This window comes from Lactuca virosa, chromosome 2, assembly GCF_052849685.1.
Source record: "Lactuca virosa cultivar CGN04683 chromosome 2, Lactuca_virosa_CGN04683_v6, whole genome shotgun sequence".
NCBI lineage: Eukaryota > Viridiplantae > Streptophyta > Magnoliopsida > Asterales > Asteraceae > Lactuca > Lactuca virosa.
This window is the reverse complement of record NC_136427.1, coordinates 288,052,047-288,073,358: the sequence shown is the minus strand read 5'-3', so window position 1 is coordinate 288,073,358 and position 21,312 is coordinate 288,052,047. Positions and strand designations below refer to the sequence as shown.

At 42.2% G+C, this 21,312-nt stretch overlaps 1 pseudogene across 1 annotated transcript; it reads right to left on the bottom strand.

The window, feature by feature from the left end:
• Positions 1 to 10,993: 10,993 nt before the first annotated feature.
• LOC145161347 (uncharacterized) lies at positions 10,994 to 14,252 on the bottom strand (annotated as a pseudogene). The gene is made up of 2 exons (XR_013738480.1): positions 11,712 to 14,252; positions 10,994 to 11,632 (listed from the first exon to the last, which is right to left on the bottom strand). The product of XR_013738480.1 is annotated as an uncharacterized LOC145161347 (transcript).
• Positions 14,253 to 21,312: the final 7,060 nt, after the last annotated feature.

The window sequence follows — 21,312 nt, the reverse complement described above, 5'->3', positions numbered from 1 at the left end:
AGGGTGTGCGGCCACCTTAAGAAGGTGTGCGGCTGCACTCACTTCCAAACACGAAGAACATGTCGATTTTTGTACACTTAAGGCTTAGATAGAGTGGTCTTCCATGGTTTGCAAGCTAGAGGATGAATTACTCACGTTTTTGACGCTTGGGAGGGTTTGTGGTTGAAGAAGCTTGAGAGAAATGATGTTGTGTGCTGCGACGGTGTTAAAGGAATGAAAGGAAAGGGGTCTATCCTTTATATAGGAGTGAGTGTGCTATCTAAAGGTGAGTGTGCCGCCAGGAGTTGTGTGTGCGGCCGCACACCCATGTGTACGGCCGTACACTCCCTCTAAGGGTGTGCATGGCCTTGTTTTGACAGTGTACGACTTGCTGACTCATTCCTAAACTCAACCTTGGTCATACTCAAGCTTAGAATCACTTAAACGAACCCTCAAACAGTGCAAGAAGTCGACAAAACATGTTTAATTTTGATTGAATTGACTAAGTGTACAAGATAGAAGTTTCGGGTTGTCACATCATCCCCCCGTTAGAGGGAATTTCGTCCCGAAATTCAAGAATAGAGTACAATCATGAACTTGGAAAGAGATGAGGATACTTCTGCTTCATTGAATCCTCGCGCTCCCAAGTGAATTCAGGACCCCGCTTGGCATTCCAGCGGACCTTCACTATCGGGATGTGACTTTGCTTGGTACGTTTGACTTCACGGTCCATGATTTCAACAGGTTCTTCCATAAAACGTAGACTTTCGTCCAGATCGATCTCGTCGAGAGGAATCACAAGTGTCTCGTCGGACAGACACTTCTTTAGGTTCGATACGTGGAAGACAGGATGGACGTTGCTGAGTTCTCGGGGTAATTGGAGTTTGTATGCTACGGGACCGATCCTAGCAAGGATCTCGAATGGCCCAATGTACCTTGGGTTTAGCTTTCCACGTTTTCCAAAACGTATCATGCCTTTCCATGGTGAGACCTTCGAAAGGACACGGTCACCAACCTGGAATTCCAAGGCTTTTTGTCTTTTATCGGCGTAGCTCTTTTGTCTATCTCGTGAGGCTTTCAATCGTTCTCGGATTTGTACGATCCTTTCATTCGTCTCTCGGATGATCTCAGGACCAGTGAGAGTGCTGTCAGAGACTTGACTCTTGGCTAGCTGCGTGTCACCCACTTCAGCCCAACATAGAGGGGATATGCACTTACGGCCATAGAGGGCTTCAAATGGCGCAGCCTTGATGCTGGTATGGTAGCTGTTGTTGTAGGAAAATTCGACCAAGGATATATGAGTATCCCATGACGTGCCGAAGTCAACGATGCAGGCTCTCAACATATCTTCCAATGTCTGAATTGTTCTCTCACTCTGTCCATCAGTCTACGGATGATAAGTCGTGCTCATATCCAACTTAGTTCCAAGAGCCTTCTGTAGTGATTGCCAGAACCTCGATGTAAACCTGCTATCTCTATCAGAGATAATGGACACAGGTACACCATGAAGGCGAACTACGTCTCGAAGGTATATTCGTGTGAGTCTCTCCATCTTGAAGTTTTCTTTGATTGGCAGGAAATGGGCGGATTTAGTCAACCGATCGACAATTACCCAGATGGCGTCGTGCCCATTCGGAGATCTGGGTAATTTGGTGATAAAATCCATGGTGATCATTTCCCACTTCCACTCAGGTATTTCCGTCTGCTGAAGCAAACCTGAGGGCTTTTGATATTCTACTTTTACCTTGGCACAAGTCAGGCACTTGCCCACGAAAGTAGCAATTTCTGCTTTCATGTTCGGCCACCAATAGAGTTGTTTGAGATCCAGATACATTTTATCTGAACCTGGGTGGACGGAGTATCTAGTCTTGTGAGCTTCGTTCATGACAACTTCTCTGTAACCACCATACTTCGGGGTCTAGATACGGTCCATGAAATAGTAAACTCCGTCTCCCTTGACCTCTAAGTTCTTATCCATTCCCCGCAAGGCTTCATCCGAGATGTTCTCTGGTTTTAAGGCTTCCAGCTGAGCCTCTATGATTTGCGCGGGCAAATGGGAATGGATAGTCATTGTTAGTGCCTTCACCTTACGTCCTGAATACTCCTTTCGGCTGAGGGCATCTGCTACCACATTGTCCTTGCCGGTATGGTAGCGTATTTCGCACACGTAGTCACTGAGTAGCTCTACCCATCGCCGTTGTCTCAAGTTTAACTCCTTCTGATTAAAGATATGTTGCAAGCTCTTATGGTCGGTGAAGATAGTGCACTTGGTTCCGTAAAGATCGTGCCTCCAGATCTTTAACGCGAAGACCACTACTCCCAACTCTAGATCGTGAGTTGTGTAATTGACTTCGTGCGTTTTCAACTGTCTCGAGGCATGGACGATAACCTTTCCTCATTGCATGAGCACACAGCCTAGGCCCTGATTGGATGCATCACAGTAGACCACGAAGTCTTCCGTCCCTTCGGGCAGGGACAAGATAGGTGCGCTGCATAGGGCCTGCTTCAATGTTTCAAACGCAATATCTTGCTTGACTCCCCAACTAAAAGTCACACCTTTCTGGGTCAGGGCGGTTAAGGGCTTGGCGATTTTGGAGAAGTTTTGGATAAAACTGCGATAATAGCCAGCGAGACCCAAGAATTGACGGATTTCTGTGGGTGTCTTTGGTGCTGAACAATTCTCAATCGCTTTGATTTTGGAAGGGTCCACGTGTATGCCTTCCTCGCTAACCACGTAACCAAGGAAAGTTACCTTCCTAATCCAAAACTCACACTTTGAGAATTTTGCATATAGTTTCTCCGCCCTTAGTGTTTCTAGCACTAGCCTCAAGTGTTGTTTATGATCATCCTCGCTCCGCGAACAGACACGTATGTCATCAATGAACACGATCACGAACTTGTCTAGGAAAGGGCGGCACACCTGATTCATCAGGTCCATGAATACTGCCGGTGCGTTGGTTAGACCAAAGGGCATTACTACAAACTCGTAGTGTCCATAGCGAGTTCGGAATGCTGTCTTGGGCACATCATCCTCGTGAACCCGCAACTGATGATACTCTGATCTTAGATCTATCTTCGAGAAGTAAATGGCTCCCTAAAGTTGATCGAAGAGGTCATCGATTTTGGGTAGGGGATAACGATTCTTGATGGTAAGCTTGTTCAGCTCTCGGTAGTCGATGCACATACGGAAAGATCCATCTTTCTTCTTTACGAATAAGATCGGGGCTCCCCAGGGTGAGGAACTCGGCCTTATGAATCCTTTGCTGATCAACTCATTGAGCTAGCTGGATAATTCTTGCATTTCTGCCGGCGCTAAACGATAAGGAGTCTTAGCTACAGGAGTAGCTCCGGGGATTAAGTTGATGCGAAACTCGACTTGACGCTCGGGAGGAATTCCCGGGAGGTCTTCGGAAAAGACATCGAGAAAGTTACAGACTTCGGGGATGATCTCGAGGTCTTTAACTTTTTGCGTCGCGTCGACAACATGAGCTAGGAATGCATGGCACTCCTTCCGCAGATACTTCTGGGCCTTGATGCATGAAATGATACGGAGGCTCGAAATGAGTTTATCACCGTAAATAGTGAGGGTTTCGCCAGAGGGAAGATTGAGACGGATAGCTTTCGCGTAGCAAAGGATATCAGCACGATTGGGCTCAACCAATCCATGCCGATTATGACATCAAAGCTTTTTATGGAGACTGGCATAAGGTCGATGGGAAAGGAATGATTGTCTAGAGTAAGAGTACAGCCTATGAATATGTCGTTAGCGCTCTCTTTCTTTCTGTTAGCCATCTCGACGGTGAATGTTTCGGTTAAAGGTTGAGATTTACACTTGATTAGATGTTTGAATGCATGACTAACAAAACTCCTTTCCGCACCAGAATCGAAAAGAATGCATGCATAAGAGTCGTCAAGAACGTACCCGTAACAACGGTAGGATCATCGACTGCTTCCTCCTGGCCCATCGCCAACACCCTTCCTGTATTGCCACCTGTTGTTGCCTTGGGACAATCTCTCTTGAAGTGCCCAACCTCTCCACAGCCATAACAGGCTTGACCAGCACCCGCCCCAGGAGCCTGATTGGTTGGTTGGACCGGTCCTTTGCAGAATCGAGCTGTGTGTCCCTTCTTGCCACAACTGGTGCACGGCATCTCCCGGCACTGTCCCTGATGATGGTAGTTGCACTTGTTGCACATAGGTAGTTTTCCAGCATAGCGACTGGGGTTCGTTGGAGTAATGGGGACTACAACAGGAGTAGTAGCAGGAGTAGTAGCAACGTGGACTACCACTATTTGTTGTTTCTTGGGGAGCTCCTGAGAGGACTGGCCCTTGCACTTGTTCCAAAATTTCTTCTTCCCACTACTCTCCTTCTGTAGTGGAGGAGCAGCTGTCACCTCGTCAAGATCAACTCCATGATCGATCAGAGTCTGCGCCAGACACTTGGCACTATCAAATGTAGTCGGCCTAGCAGCCAAGACATTTCCTTTGGTTGGTTGCGTCAGTCCCCAAATGTACCTCTCAATTTTCTTGCTTTCCGGGATGACCATTCCCGGACAGAGGAGAGCCAGATCACAGAATCTAGCGGTGTAGGCAGCGATGTCGGAACCCTTCATTTTCAAGTTCCAGAGTTCGTGCTCCAGCTTTTGCACTTCGCCCCTCGGGAAGTATTCCGCAAGCATGAGTTCCTTTAGTCTTTCCCAACCCATGGCATTAGCCACTGGCAGAGTCAGGGATTTGACTTGACCATTCCACCAGGTCAATGCTCTGTCGGTGAATGTGCAGGCGGCGAACTTCACCTTGTTGGATTCGGAACATGCGCGAATTTCGAAGATGGATTCATTCTTCTCGAACCATCGAGTTAGGGCGATAACTCCTCCATTTCCGTCAAAGGGCTTGGGTTTTGCGGTCATGAAGTCCTTGTAGGAACACTCCTTTTGATGTTCCTGACTTCCGTCTTGCCGTTGGGGGTCGGTTCCACCTCCAGCCCCACCAGAGTTCACTTGTACCATTGCTGCAGTCACGGCGGCTGTAACTGCTGCCTGGAACATGAAGGGGTCGAACTGAGGGGGTGGTGGTGGTGGTGGAGTGTCGTCTTTTCTTTTGATGGGTCTTGGTCGGGGAGGCATCTTATTCTAGAAACAATCAGGAAGAAGAGGATGGTAAGTCCTCGAGATATATGAAACAAGATATATCTCATCCTGATAATAAAGTATTCTACCGAGCGATAAGCACAGAAAGGTTACTAACGCAAGTAAGTTATTGCTTAAGATAGAAGAGGTAGCAACACTTGGAATCTATATGTTGAATTCGGCTCTAGCTAAAATACTCCTATAGTATTTTATGTTGGATATTTTTGTTCTTGGTAAGTTTTAGACTTGTTGTAACACCACAGTCACTCCCAAGCACATGTTGGTCATGTCTCGAATGAATATAGTTGATCAGGCTATATTGACGCTAGACATGATTACATAACTGCCCAGGTTTAACCGCAGTGTCCAACATCCAAATACTTTTGTTTGGTTCTACTTATGACACGGATTCTGATACTCGGGTATACTTATATACCTTTATAAAAATACTTGTATTTTTGAAAGTATACTTTTAGTTTAGAGCACTTAGGCCCCTTAATATTTATAGTTGTATACCATGTAAGGTTCGGTATACTTAGTTCGCTATAAACAAGGGCTCTGATACCAATCTGTCACACCCCCAAACCGGAATGGCGGAATCGTTCGGGGGTGGTTGACGTTATGCGTAGTATCACAACAATTGTATAGCAAGCGTAGTAAACACAACCAAACATTGAATACAAATATGAAAAGTGTTTACATCAGTTTGAAACTTGTTTTAAATACATCAAAAGTATGTAAAATATAGAAAACATGACTCTTATTGCTCCGACTCCTCTAAATCCAAGAAGTACCTGTCTACTGATTCCCTGAGAATACAAGCAGTTTGAAAGAATATCAACATAAAGCTGGTGAGTTCATAAGTATTTAGTTTTGGTGGAAAGGTGTTCTTTGAATCCTTTTGAAAAGTGTTCCTCAAGAAAATCCTATATTTTCTTATGAAAAGCGTGTGTGAAAACCCATTCCTCCCATGACTTCCAGATTCGTACAAAGTATGTACAATCCAAGGAGTCGTGGAATGAATATGAATATCCGTTGGTTACAAGATGAACAGTCCGTTTTGAATAGCCGGTTTATCCCGGGAAAATCCTACATTTTCCCTAAAGGTTGATGGTTGATTATCCGTTTTAAACTGAGGTATGCAAGTATCTACCATACTCGTATTGATAAAAGCAGTTTTCTTTTAAAAACCCTGGTTACACCCAGGGAGGTATTAGCCTTAAAAACTAAATAAAAAAAAACCGTGATGAACTAAGTCCTGAAGATATTATTATTAATACCCTCCAGTAATCTATCGGTTATTACTTTGAGGTTAGTTCACTTGATTCATTATTACAAAAGTAAATCTCTGCTATCTAGATTGTGAGTTTTATAATCATACATTAACTTGATATGACACGTATGGGGGCCAGTATCCTTTATGACTTTGTCACCCGTAGACCTAGCAGCGAGGTGCAGGATAGTCAGTCCTGTATAGATCTATACACAATAGTCACGCTCTCCCTACAAGAGATTCTGGTCATAAGTGCTAGTCCTACACTCTGATTCTGTAACAACGTGAATTTCCAAAACAATTTTTCTCATTTTTAAAACATAATTTCATTCATAAGAAATATCAAAATCCAATGAAACACATGTCCTCCAAATAAAACAATCCCAAGATCTCAAATACATAAAACTTCATCAATGTGTACAGATCATGCGGCGCCTTCCCGCGATCCTCGCTGGTACGTGAAACACATATCACATAAACGGTAAGCATAAATGCTTAGTGAGTTCCCCAAATACCACATACGCATATACACCACTCAAGGCTATAACTCTACAAGACCTTCCGGTCAATGTGTCTCAGGGGACTTCCGTCCCATCATCCCGGTAGACCTTCCGGTCCCACTTCTCTGACCTTCCGGTCCCACTTCTCCGACCTTCCGGTCCGCATCATCTTGACCTTCCGGCCTATACACTGTTGACCTTCCGGTCCATACATAATACTCATAACATAACATAGCACATACATATCATATAACAACATACATCACATACTCATCATAGCACATAAGACCTTTCGGTCACACATAATTACCACTCTAGGTAAAGTATAGTGAGAAGACTCACCTCGTACGATGTCGGATAACCTCTCGTGCTCGATAACCCGACCTAGCCTCCTCCTATCAACATAATAACATCTCTAATCAATACTTTCTCTTGCCCTCATTTCTAAAGAATGGGTAGAAGACCATTCTACCCCTCCCTGACCTCTCTTGAACCAGCTTGACCAAAACCCTAAGGTCAACTGAAGTCAGCTCTAGTCAACGGTCAACTTTGACCAAACTCGTCGAGTGCACTCGGCGAGTACATGCGTGTCCTCTTAATCCTCATAAATCCTCACTCGACTCGTCGAGTTAACCTTTCACTCGACGGGTTACCACTGGTCACGAATCGCGGGGCAACCCGACTCGACTCGTCGAGTCCCCTTATGGACTCGGCGAGTTCCTTCCATGACAATACTCATATGACCTTCTGAGGTCAAATCTGTTTCTCTAACCTATATATCTGACTTCCCAATGCTCAATAATCACGTAAAGGTCCAACCTTTACACTCATGCAACACACTTAAGGCTTCTTTTGGTGAAATAGCTTCTAAAATGGCAACCTAGGCTCATATCACCAAAGGAACAACATAAAGCAGAATGGTTGGGACTCTCTGGACCTCTTAAGGTCCATATCAAAGACTTTTTCCACATTGGGACCTCATATGCATCATATACTATCCAAGAAATGGTAAAGAAAACCCTAGATTCAAGGATTCTACACAAATCAGAAGGAAGGGGCGAAATACTACCTCAGAATGGAGATCCTTGCTTGGATGTCTCAGAATAACAATCTCCTTTGGTACTTCTAGCTGAATCCCTTCACTTCCTTTGCAAAATCACACCAAAATTACTTGATTTCATCACAAGAACTCTCCCTTGGCTCCAATGGCGATATAGGGTTTCTCACAGGAGATATGAGGCGCATCCAAGGTCATAAGTTCCTTTAAATAGGCTCCAACCCCGAAACTTAGGGTTTTCTCTGCCCAGTACCTACTCGGCGAGTCCATACTTGGACTCGTCGAGTCCGCTCATTAAATCCACGTGATCAACTCGTCATGACTCGGCGAGTCAGACCTACGACTCGTCGAGTCCCTCCTAAATCCTCAAAATTGAAACACGCACTATCATACCCGAAATTCTGGATGTTACAGATTCTGTGGTCGCACACTTGGGTGTGTGGCCGCACACTTGGGTGTGTGGCCATACACCCAATCAAGATAATGTCCAAAATGCCAATTCCAAGGTGCAACAAGGCTAGGGTCATGTCTATCTCGAGTTTGGAAGTCAAACTCTCACTTTGGAGGGTGTTTTAAGGGTGTGCGGCCACCTTAGAGGGTGTGCGGCTGCACTCACTTCCAAACACGAAGAACATGTCGATTTTTGTACACTTAAGGCTTAGATAGAGTGGTCTTCCATGGTTTGCAAGCTAGAGGATGAATTACTCACGTTTTTGACGCTTGGGAGGGTTTGTGGTTGAAGAAGCTTGAGCGAAATGATGTTGTGTGCTGCCAAGGTGTTAAAGGAATGAAAGGAAAGGGGTCTATCCTTTATATAGGAGTGAGTGTGTTGTCTAAAGGTGAGTGTGCTGCCAGGAGTTGTGTGTGCGGCCGCACACCCATGTGTACGGCCGTACACTCCCTCTAAGGGTGTGCATGGCCTTGTTTTGACAGTGTACGACTTGCTGACTCATTCCTAAACTCAACCTTGGTCATACTCAAGCTTAGAATCACTTAAACGAACCCTCAAACAGTGCAAGAAGTCGACAAAACATGTTTAATTTTGATTGAATTGACTAAGTGTACAAGATAGAAGTTTCGGGTTGTCACATTGATCTATAACATTTTGACCATGATACCTTACAATGAAATTTACTTTGAATTATTACCTACATTTCCTTGCATTTTAACTTTAGTTTCCTTAATAGTTCTTTCACAAACTGCTTTGCTAACCAAGTTGGATTTATAAGCCTTGAACTACTAAAATTCCTAATACATGTATGCATATCATTCATCTTTTTTCAACTGGAATGATTTTTCAGTACTCATCCATGAAGCACGAACCATAAAAGAGCATTTTTCTGGATCGCTAGCACACACATCCACTAGTCTAACACTATCACACTTCTTGAAACGAATTTTATAACCCTTATAGATGGAACAATTTGTTAAACATAATTTCAGTTGATGTCTAGATTCATACCTTTCTCCAATAACCGGTTTCATCACATTCCATTTGACCTTCATATTATGGATGGAGTATAAGATTTCATCTTCATCACTATCTTCCTCAGTAGATTCTTCAGTGTTTTTCTCATCATCTACTTCCACTCGAGCATTCTCTCCTTCACCTTCCACTGGTTCATCATCACCGTCTTCACAAAGAACATTAAGGAATTCATCTTTGCATCTTGAAACTGCTTTGGTTTTCACAAAATCATCAACTTGAACGTCGATTGTGACCGGCTCAAATACTTCATCCATCGCCAAAGAAGACGAGCATAATCGATCGATCTCTTTGTCGGGAATAAAGGAGACGAGAAAAGTGGTTTTCTTTAATAACCCTAAATTAATGAGGTCAACGATACAATCACCATTAAGATGCCACGTAATCACCTGTAACTGTGTAACCGGCTTAATGAGGGTCACCGGATGATAAATGCTAAATTGTCCGGTTTATCAGATTTATTGGGCTTTCTAATTAAAAAAAAAAAATTAGGACTTTTTTAAAACTTTTAACAAAATATAGTGACTTTACTCAAGATATCCCATTGCCAAATGGGTTTAGTTGTAAAAAGAGAAAAAAGAAACATTCAATTGTAAAGACAAATACAATTTCTTCCATTTTTAGGGTGTTTGGCTTAGTTTTTCATAGCCCAAAAGTCATTTTTGGAAAAGTTACAAAAAGTCAGGATTTCCTGACTTTTCCAAAAAGTTCATTTTCTTTGTATAAAATCTCCAAAAATAACTTTTAAAACTAGTTTGACAAACATATTTTTGCTTTTTTTTTTCCAAAAAGGATTTTGTGCCGTGAAAAGCTAAGCCAAACACCCTTTTAGCTTCTGATTCTATCTCGACCGACTCAAAGAGTGCGACAGGAGGTTTAAGCGATGGAAGTTAGAGTTTGATCGACAACAAGATTGGGAATCAGTTTCGTAAGGGAATCAGTGGGTTTGATGTTTATACGAATGAAACTGAGGTATGTAAACCCTAATGTTCTATGGATGATTCTACCAATCTTAATGTAATTCTTGCTGTTTACTGAAAGATGATGTAAGTTGGTTGGAGTACACATATTATGAAGTATGAGAACCCTACTTATGTTAAAAATGATAAATTTGGGATTTTGGGTATTTAGTCGGATTTTGACCTAAAAGATGCTTTAATACTTGGAAATCCTTCTTTGTAATATGTGGTTGTGGCTAAGGTGGCTACAAATTTCTGTTATTCAGATGAAATGGTGTCATTTTATATGTTTAAAACTTTAACAAAAATGTGCAAATAGTATGAAACAGAAATGGTGATTTTGCTCTATATGTCTGTTTGTAATATTTAAAGCACAACCAAGCATAGAAATTAGAAATAGCTACACTTATAGCGTTTTGTGTCTAGAATGATATTATCTATGATGTTGATAAATAACTATGTATTTTAGTAAAGGATGAGGAATTCGATTGATAAGTTGTAGAGGGAAAAGGTAAACAAGGTCGGAATGTTGTTACTTGTTAGTTCAGAGAGGTGAGTTTTAAGATTATTGATGAAAATTGGGTACAAGTCAAATCATTTAAGTAATGTAAATGCGATACTTGAATGGCTTCTAACTCATATATCGAGTTGAATTGAAATGTCAAATGTGAAGTAGAAGATATATTAGAAATGCACACACCATATGAAGCAGTGATTGCCTAACCAGTAACCACCCAAGTCAGGTGTGTAATGAACTAGCTAATGATACATAATTCGGACAAATACTACTAATGTTTTGTAATAAAGACAAGTGCCTCTCAGGAAAGGCTTCTTTAATTATGTTTTCATTTAGGAAGATGAGAGAACATGGAGCCATGGATATTTTGCAGTGTATCCAGAATTTTCTGCAATTCACGGACAACATTTTTGATATTCATGCGCTGCGGTGGGGAATCCACTGAGCATGATACTCCAAGTTTGACGATTGAAGCCAAGCATTCCTCTATTTTCTTTGCATGTGATGATGTATATTGTGTAGCAGTAGCATCCTCTTGAAGAAAATTCAGAAGATCATCATCAATAACATCAATTATATGGTCTGGAAAGGCCATGTGTGCAACTTTATGAAGGCTGAGGCCTTCATTAAAGATGTCACCAGTCGGCCTTTTCCCTATCATCACCTCCAACAATAGTATTCCAAAACTGTAGACATCCCCACTACTTTTCATCTCACTCCCAACACCATACTCTGCAACTTATAAGCAATGGCATCAAAAAAAGGTAACACTATAAATAAATATGAACATTTGGGAATACATGAACTTTACCTGGAGGTGCATACCCAATTGTTCCTCTAATGCCACTTGTGCTGTTTTTGTTTGGATTTGTTCCAAGAAATCGTGCTAAACCAAAGTCTCCAACATGCGCCACCATATCATCATCAAGTAGAATGTTGCTAGGCTTCAAGTCACAGTGAATGATGGGTGATAGGCAGTGATTGTGAAGATAATCGAGTGCAGATGCGACATCAATGAGAATATTTATTCTCTGGAAAAGATTCAGTCTGGATGTATTTGCACTTGAATGCAACCAATCATGTAAACTCCCGTTGGGCATGAACTCGTATACCAAAGCTTTGAAGTCATTGCCATGAAAGTCAACACTTGAACATGAAGTTATTATCTTCAACAGATTCCGGTGTCGAATACCCCGCCACACTTCACACTCTGCTGTAAAGCTTCTGTGAGCACCTCGGTTTTGAAGATGTAGAACTTTGACTGCAACAATTGTATCATCATGATCATCAAGGAACCCTTTGTAAACAGAGCTGAACCCACCCTCACCAATCAAATTGGCTTCGGAGAAGCCGTTGGTACCCTTGAGAAGTTGACTGTATGATACTTTCATGAACCGTTCATCTCTCGATGATTGAGACGGTTGACTCTTCCTTTTCTTACACCAAACATATGCAAAACATAATATGGTGAAAAGTGTGGAAGCGACCCGACCAGGTTGTTTTGAGAAAGATTTAGTATGATGCTTAGAGATGAAAGTTGAAGAAGTTGTCTAGGTATTCCCCCGCTGAGTTTATTGACATCAAGGTGCAACTCCAATAGATTACGACAATTTCCCAGGCTTGATGGAATATGTCGTTCCAATTTGTTGGAATTTAACCAAAGCTTAGTCAACAATGATAAGTTTCCAATGACATCTGGAATCGGCCCTGAAAATTGGTTGTAATGTAGAGAAGCAATTTGTAGGTTCTGAAGCTTACCAATCGTTGAGGGGACTTTTCCAGTAAACTGGTTATTTTCTAAACCTAAATTGGTCAAGCCAATTAGATTACCTATACCTGGAGGAAGGTTTCCATGTATACGATTTTCTCCTCAACTTAGATAACTGAGCCGATCAGAAAGATTACCAATTGATGCAGGCAATGGTCCTTGAAAAAGATCCAATGTCTCTAATCTGCTACAGTTTTTCAAAGTATCAATAAACTTCATATCATCAGCACCTCCGGATCCATAGATGTTGTTACCACCCAAGGATATAAAATACATATCTTTCATTTCTGCAAAGTCAATTTCCAACTTCCCACTGAAGTTGTTTAGATGGACTTCAAGAAAACCTAAGTTTCGAACAGTTAGATAACGAGGGTGGAAGAGGTCCGGTCAGTTGGTTATTCCGTAACTGAAGGAGCTCAAGATGAGGGAGCATTTCACCAAATGAAGAGGGAAGACTACCAGTAAGCTGATTCTCAGCCAAGGAAATATTAGCTAGGAGTGAAAGGTTATAAATGGAATGAGGGATGGTTCCAGATAAGTTACAAGCACCAAGGTAAAGTTGTGTTAAGCTTTTCCACTGGCCTAAGGTGTCTGGAATGCTCCCACCCAACGGATTTTCAGCAACAAAGAACGCTTCCATTGATGTTATATTCCCCAAGACAGGCGGGATTCCACCGGTTAAGTTATTATCATAAACTGAAAGATAAGTAAGTTTGGAGAGGAAACTGATCTCTTTGGGTATGCTTCCAACTAGCTTGTTATCAGAAAGTTCAAGCACTACAAGGTTAGAACAAGCAGACAGGTTAGCTGGAATGACTCCGTTGAATTCGTTAGAACCAAGATAGAGGAAACGTAGTCTAGAGAGACGACCCAGTTCATGAGGAATGGTTCCATGTAAGTGACAATCTTCACAGTAAAAATCTGTTAAGCTTTTCCAATGGCCTAAGGTGTTTGGAATGCTCCCTCCAAACGAATTTTCAGAAGCAGAGAACAGTTTCATTGATGTTATATTCCCCAAGACAGGAGGGATCCCACCTGTTAACTTGTTTGTACTAGCATAAAAAAAAGTAAGTTTGGAGAGAAAACTGATCTCTTTGGGTATGCTTCCAACTAGCTTGTTATCACCAACTCCAAGGTTTTCAAGTTTAGAACAACGGGACAGGTTGGTTGGAATGAGTCCGTTGAATTTGTTGTAGTCAAGAGAGAGGTCTTGTAGCCTGGAGAGACGACCGATTTCATGAGGGATGGTTCCTTGAAAGCTGTTGTTCCAAAGAGAAAAGAAACGAAGGAAGCTGAGGTTCCCTACATAAGGAGACAACGAGCCTTCTAGCCCTTGCGACTCCAACGATACATCAATGACTCTTCTGTGGCGCTTCCCACATGAAACACCACTCCAATCACAGAAATGGAAGGAAGCATTCCATGAGATTAGTGGATCGTTGGTGATCATAGACTTGAAATGCAGCAACGCCTGGTAATCGGTCTCATTACCACCACCGGAAGCAGAGGCAGTGGAGGTAATTATTAGAGATGTAACAAGACAAGAAAAGAGGAAAGCAATATGAAAGTTCATTTTTGGAATTTGGAACTAAATTTTGGAGTACGTCAATAATTGCTGGCTTTTAAATTTATAGTCAGCTAGCTTTTGCATGTTGATTAGCATATGCTGACATGCAAATGGTGAAATGAAAGCCATCCACAAATTCCTTATCACCTTGCAGACCAAGTCAAATCGAGATTAATCCTCCTCGTCAAATAAATGATAGCAATAAATTGTGATGATGATTGATGATAAGATATTTCTTAATTATCATATTTCCAGCCATTTGTTTTATTTTTGTTTGTTTTGAACATAAGATATAATCCAAGAGCGATTACATTGACCAACCAATCAAATAAAAAGTTAACTAAAACGATTATAAAGTTTATTGTACACATAGTACGTACAAAGCTTCAAAACAAACCCAAAGAAAGTGATATATATGAGATATCTATTTCTTTTACTTTTAATCATAAAACACTCTTCACTTGACTAAAAAAGAGGATGACTTTCAATATTCCCTCACTTGGTTTGCAGCTGAATTCATTTGTCTACAATTGAACTACCAAATCTTAATGGAAAGGAAACGATTAATTCAAACATTAACATACCAGTAGATTACTAAATTTCCAGTGAAATGGCATACTTGCCAAGCTCCTCCAACAAAACGGTGTTCAGTCCTCAATAACTTAGACATACCTGATTGGCTTGTCGTAATTAAGTTCTTCAATTGCCTCTGTACCAAATTTAGTAAAAAATTAGGCACAAGACCAAAATAGTCATGATTGTGAAAAAAAAAAAATTCAACTATACAGTTTTGTAATAAACACCTACGCATCAAAAAAAAAAAAAAACTTCCTTACTTCTGTTACACTCACGTAAAAAAAGGAGAATGTAACAACAATATACAAGAACATTTCAATTTTAGAAATTTTCTGCAGCATCCGTCTATAAGAACATGATTTGCCAAAAATGTCACATGTTTATATACATATAACATCAACCAAACGAAAGCATCAATCCTATCACATTTTTTGTCACCAATATGCCGGATGGCTTGAATGAAGCTGCTCTGTTGGAGAAGGGATTGAAGAAATACAGACCGGTTGGAACACACACCACTGATTTCATGAACAACAGAAGGTTGATTGGTTTAATCTTAAATGGGTAAAGACACGGGAACCGAATTTTCACCTGGCCGCGAATCTCTGATCTCCCCCAGGTGCGCTCCTCCTCCCTAGCTGAACAATTTGGAAAGGTCCTGATACCTTTCTCACCTGATTCTGACGTCATCTGGAATAGTTTGCATCCTAACTCGGTCTTAAACTTTCATAAATGGGGATTCACATTCGCAGTGGTTCCATTGGAGGATATTTAGGTGAATGACCGCCTGGATTATATTGAGAGACCGGTGACAATTCTTGACCGAAAAACGAAAACCTTAAGGAACAAGGTTGTTGAGTTGGTGAAAGTCCAATGGCAGTATCGCAAGGGTTCATAATGGATGTAGGAGTCGGAGGATGAGATGAGGGAGCACTATCCGGAGTTATTTTGAGCAGTGGACCTCGAGGACGAAGTCTGATTCAAGTGGGGGAAAATTGTACACTTGGACCTTGTAAGTTCCCCTTTGACCCTTGCTAAACAAAAATATTTGCATTTTGGTCCTCTGGCTAGTACGCGGGGCGTACTAGCTAGACTTTGATCACGGGCATTGCCCACGTATGTTGGCTTTGGACAAACCCTAATTTTTAGGGTTTGTGCCCTATTTAAGCATCTTAAACTCACCTCCTGGCCATTTTAGACCAACCTCCATATCTTGAAAACCCTAACCTCGCCCTTAACCTTTGTTTTGGTGTTTTGAGCTCTTGTGAAGCATTTTGGTGTCTTTTTGTGTATCTTGAAGTGGTAGAAGAAGATTGAAGACTCATTCTTTGGAGAAGAGCTTAGAGATCCAAATTTAGCTTCATCATTTCGTGACTTTTGAGGTATAAAGTCCATAACTTGTCGAATCCTTGTATAGATCTACTTTTGGGCTAGTTTGTGGCAATTTTGGTCCCTTTTTGGTTGGTCCTTGTGAGCTAAGGCCGTTTCAAAAGCTTAACCTTTTAGATCTAGACATTTTAGGGGTCCTTTATGTATAAAAATGCAAACTTTATGGTGTATATGGACTCATGCATGTGTTAAGACCCTTTGTTAAGCTCTTTTGAGCTCTAGAGCCCCATTAAGCCATGCATGCACGTAAAGTTGCCAACTTTACATGATAAATCATCTTTTGAGACAAGATATGAGAGTATGGAGTAGGGGCTGAATGGATTAAGTGCTTATTGATGTGTGGTGGCCAACTGGGGAATACTGATAGGTCTATTTTATGAATATACTAAATTGTCATAAATATGTTGAATTGATGTATAATTGTCCAAGAATGACACTACTTTTATGAGTTGTTGAACTTCATATGCAGGTCAATATGTAGTACTTAAAGTGGGCGAAAAATTCAAGTAAAATGAATTGCTAAAGGAATGAAGAAACATTGCTGGGAAAAATTGACCACGCTTTAATGTTTTGCTCACATCTCAAGTTCTGGAGCTCTGATTAACATTAATCAAGAAGTTCTAGAAACTAGACAATATTTTATACAACTTTCATGTTTTGAGTTTCTGCTGGTTATGTAATTGCTGTCTAAGACGTAACCTAGGACGTTCAAGCGTTTTAGAGGCGTCTCGTGTTGGAACGGCGAGTTACAGAAAGTACACGAACTTATGAAGAACGTCCTAGAACGCGTCTAAGACGTCCCATAGGACGCCTACCATTTTAGGCCAATTTTTAGTGCATTTCAAGGACGACAGAAGGTATGCAATGTAACATCCCAAATTTCAAGACCAAAAATTTCATTTTTGATATAACGATTCATAAAAACAATTTAAAGAAAACATCATCGAGTTATTTCATTTCATAAAAGCCATAGATCATATGTCTCAAAAGCATGTCATAATATAGTAACAATGTCAGAGTACAATCCCAAGAACATCATAGTGCAGAAAATAATGGTGTGATGCGCTGCTACCGTGTCGGCTCCTTTCCCTTCGAAGAAGGACCTGAAACAAAAACTGTAAACCGTAAGCACAAAGGTTAGTGAGTTCCCCAATCATACCACATACCATACATAGCACATACTGTCTAACATATCCGGGTACTAGCTACCCCTTCGGTCTCTTTCAATCGGTAACTGACCTAGCATATAAGGGTGCTGGCCTACCCCTTCCGTCCTGTCGATCGGTACCTAGCCTAGCATATCAGGGTGCTGGCCTACCCCTTCGGTCCTGTCGACTAGTACCGGGGACTATTTCACCCCCTACTTCTACCACATAACATCCTAGTGCATAAACATATAAGTCATATACTGCCTAGCTTATCTGGGTGCTGGCATACCCCTTCGGCCCTATCGACAGATACTGGGGACTATCCTACCCCTCCTACCATTATCACATAACATCATAGCATACTAGCACATAAAGCATAACATATCAGATAATTATCACATAGACAATCATCTAACAACCAACTCCTACTAGTGGGTCGGCATTGTGGCCTTAGACCCACTTCTACTGGAAGGTAACTCACCTCGATGTCGTGCAGTAGCTGGAATGTCCTCAGTGTTGGGATCAATTCTCCTCAAACTCCTACACATAACAGTCTCCTTTAGTTACTCCTTCATATTCATGCCCCCTTTAAGGGTCAATCTTGGGTAATGGTCAAAGTCAAAGTCAAAGTCAACGTCCTGGTCAAGGTCAACATCCTGGTTGACTCAACTCGCCGATTTGGTCCATCAACTCGTCGAGTCCCATAATTCAGAGCATCTTAAATTTGCAATCTGACTCGTCGAGTTACCCTCTAACTCGCCGAGTTTCTCCTTATGACAGAATCAGGACTTTCCATTTGAACTCGTCGAGTCCTTTCTTGGAATCTTCGAGTTCTCCTTCATACAGTCGGGACATTTGCTCACTGACTCGGCGAGTTCATCCTTGGACTCGTCGAGTTCTTGACCTTTAAGTCCAAAACACGTCTAACTGGCTGAGTCATCTTCTAGACTCGACAAGTTGCTAAGTAACAGAGAAGGTTGGGGGAACCACGACCCGACTCGCCAAGTCCTAAGAACGAATCGTCAAGTCCCCCATGATCCAAAACTATACATTCGATTTCAGTCGGGCTTAACGCATCCAAAACATAGATCTAGCCTCCTAGGGTCGATATAACACGTAAAGTTTCTAACTTTACGTGCATGCATGGGTTATTTAGCTCAAAAAAAATTGAAAAATGGTTCCTAGGATGTATGGGACTCCAATGGCCATAAAGTTGGCACCTTTATTCCATGGAGTCCCTCAAAGACTCTGGATCTGCAGTCAATACTCCAAAACATGCTTGCATCCATGAATGGTTCCGAAAATGGCTCCTTAAAGCCCTAAACTACTCCAAGAAGAGATCTAATAGATGAATGGACAAGGTATAAACTTTATACCTCAAATGAGTTGGAAATGGAACAGAACCTCTGGATCTACTTGCTTCTTCTTGAACTGCCAAGCTTCTCCTTCCTTCTCAAGCTTCAAAACCACCAAAACACACAAAAATGGCTCAAGAACACTCAAAATGTGTGAGGGTTTTGAATTAGGGTTTTCTAGACTAAGGGAAGCGATGAGGGAGGCCACAATGGGGTGTTAAGGCCTTTAAATAGGGTGTAAACCCTGAAAATTAGGGTTTCACTCTGGCAGACCTACTCGTCGAGTCGAGGCTCCTCGACTTGTCGAGTAGACTTCAAGTCTCGCGCCCAACCTATCCAATTCCTACTCGACGAGTTTGGGGCCTCCAACTCGTCGAGTCCCTTAGCAAATAGGAATAATTTCTTATTTAAATACGTACCAAGAACCGGGCGTTACAAATCTCCCCCACTTATTTTAGACTTTGTCCTCGAAGTCTGCTGCTGCATCCGTAAAAAGCTCGGGGTAATGCTCCCTCATCTCGTCCTTCGGCTCCCAAGTCCATTTTGAGCCCTTGCGGTGCTGCCATTGCACCTTCAGCAAATCGACCTTCTTGTTCCTCAGATCCTTCGTCTTCCTGTCGAGGATGGCTACTGGTCGCTCAATGTAGTTCAGGCTGTCATCAACCTGAATATCCTCTATAGGCACCACCACAGAGTCGTCTACCACGCACTTCCGCAGTTGGGAGACATGAAAGGTATTGTGCATCTGACTAAGCTCGACTGGCAGATCCAGCCTGTATGCCACCTTGCCCACCCGGGCTTCAACCCTAAAAGGACCAATGTATCTGGGGCCCAACTTGCCCCTCTTCCTGAACCGGATGACACCTTTCCAAGGTGACACCTTCAGAAGAACCCTATCTCCCACCTGAAACTCCAGGTCCGATCGGCGCTTGTCGGCATAGCTCTTCTGCCGACTCTGAGCAGTCTGAAGCCTGCTCCAGACCTGTTGGATCCTTTCTGTCATCTTGAGTACCACCTCGGTACTCCCCATGACCCTCTGTCTAACCTCACCCCAACATATCAGGGTTCTGCACTTCCTCCCGTATAACATCTCGAAGGGAGGGCAGTCGATACTCGCGTGGTAGCTATTATTGTAGGAAAACTCTGCCAAGGGAAGGTAGGTATCCCAGCTACCACCGAAGTCTAATACACATGCTTGCAACATGTCCTCCAAGTTCTGGATGGTCCTCTCACTCTGACCATCCGTCTGAGGGTGGAAAGCCATGCTAAAATGCAGACGAGTACCCAACTCGTCATGATTTCTTCCAAAATATAACGACCGTCATTTGAGGTATTAATTATTAAATATTTCTTAAATTATTGTTGGGCTAAATGTGGATATAAAGGACTATTGTAGTGTACTTAAGCAAGTGGGCCAAGGATTTGGGCCGCCCATAAGACGTACGTTAGGCGTAGCCTTGGTGTATGTGGGGCGTAGAGGCGCATTGGATGCGGGGGACGCATGCACGTACGCGCAGCATACGTGAGCAAATGCCAAAACCCTAATTTTTAGGGTTTAAGACATATAAATACCCCATTATAGCCCAACCCTGGCCTCCTTACTAGCCCTCACCCTCAGAAACCCTAAATACTCTCTCTTACTCCATACTTGTGTGTGTTTGGCTTTTTGAAGCTTAGTTTGGTGAAGAAGAGAAGAGAAGTTGGAGATGAAGAACTTAAGTATCTTGAGCTCAAGGATCTGGGATTATCTCATCTTTTGGCACTCAAAGGAGGTATAAATCTTCCAACTTTCCTCATGTATGCTTAGATCTAGAGTAGAGATGTCTTGGATCTTTTTTTAGTCCCAAGAATGGAACTTTATGACTCAAACTCGTTTCTAGGTCTTGGGTTGCCACCCTTAGTGGCATATGAATCCCTTAAGCAGTAAAGTTTCAATCTTTAAGGTCTATTTGTGACCATGCATGAGATCTAGCCATTTCCTTGGAAGTTTGTTGCTATATTCCAAGTTGGGTTTATTTGGTGGGTTGCAAGCCACCAAGTAATCGAATTTATGGATTAAGACGTTGAAGAGGACTTGGATCTGTGATTATAGCCTCTGGAGTAGAGTATTAAGTGCTTAATGGGAAAAGTGGCTTAATAAGGTAGTACGTTGGGCGTACCAGCCAGTACGTGCGGCGTACAAGCCACACAGCAGGTACGAGCTGCGTACAGTAGAGTACGCCCCGCGCACTCAATAGAATTGGGCTTTTCATCTTTTGGGCCTCGAATTGGGCCAACCTTTAGACTTATCCGTTATTGGTCCTTAGTGGGCCATCAGAAGTTAGATTTTGGACTAAGGTTGGGCTTGGGGAAGGCGCATTTGAGAAGTTGGGCCCAATTTAGAAAATTGGGCCATTAGTGGGCCTTTAGTGGGCCATTAGTGGACTTTGAAAGATTAGATGGAATTGGGCCTTGGATATGGTCCAAATTAGAGCAGGGGTAAAATGGTTATTCTACCCTTGGAAGGATTCTCAGTTTTCTGACTAAATATTATTGTATAGAGTTAGTCGGGGAGTCGTGGGAGCAGTCAACAGAGATTCCTCACGCACGAGTTCAGCATCAATTCTGAG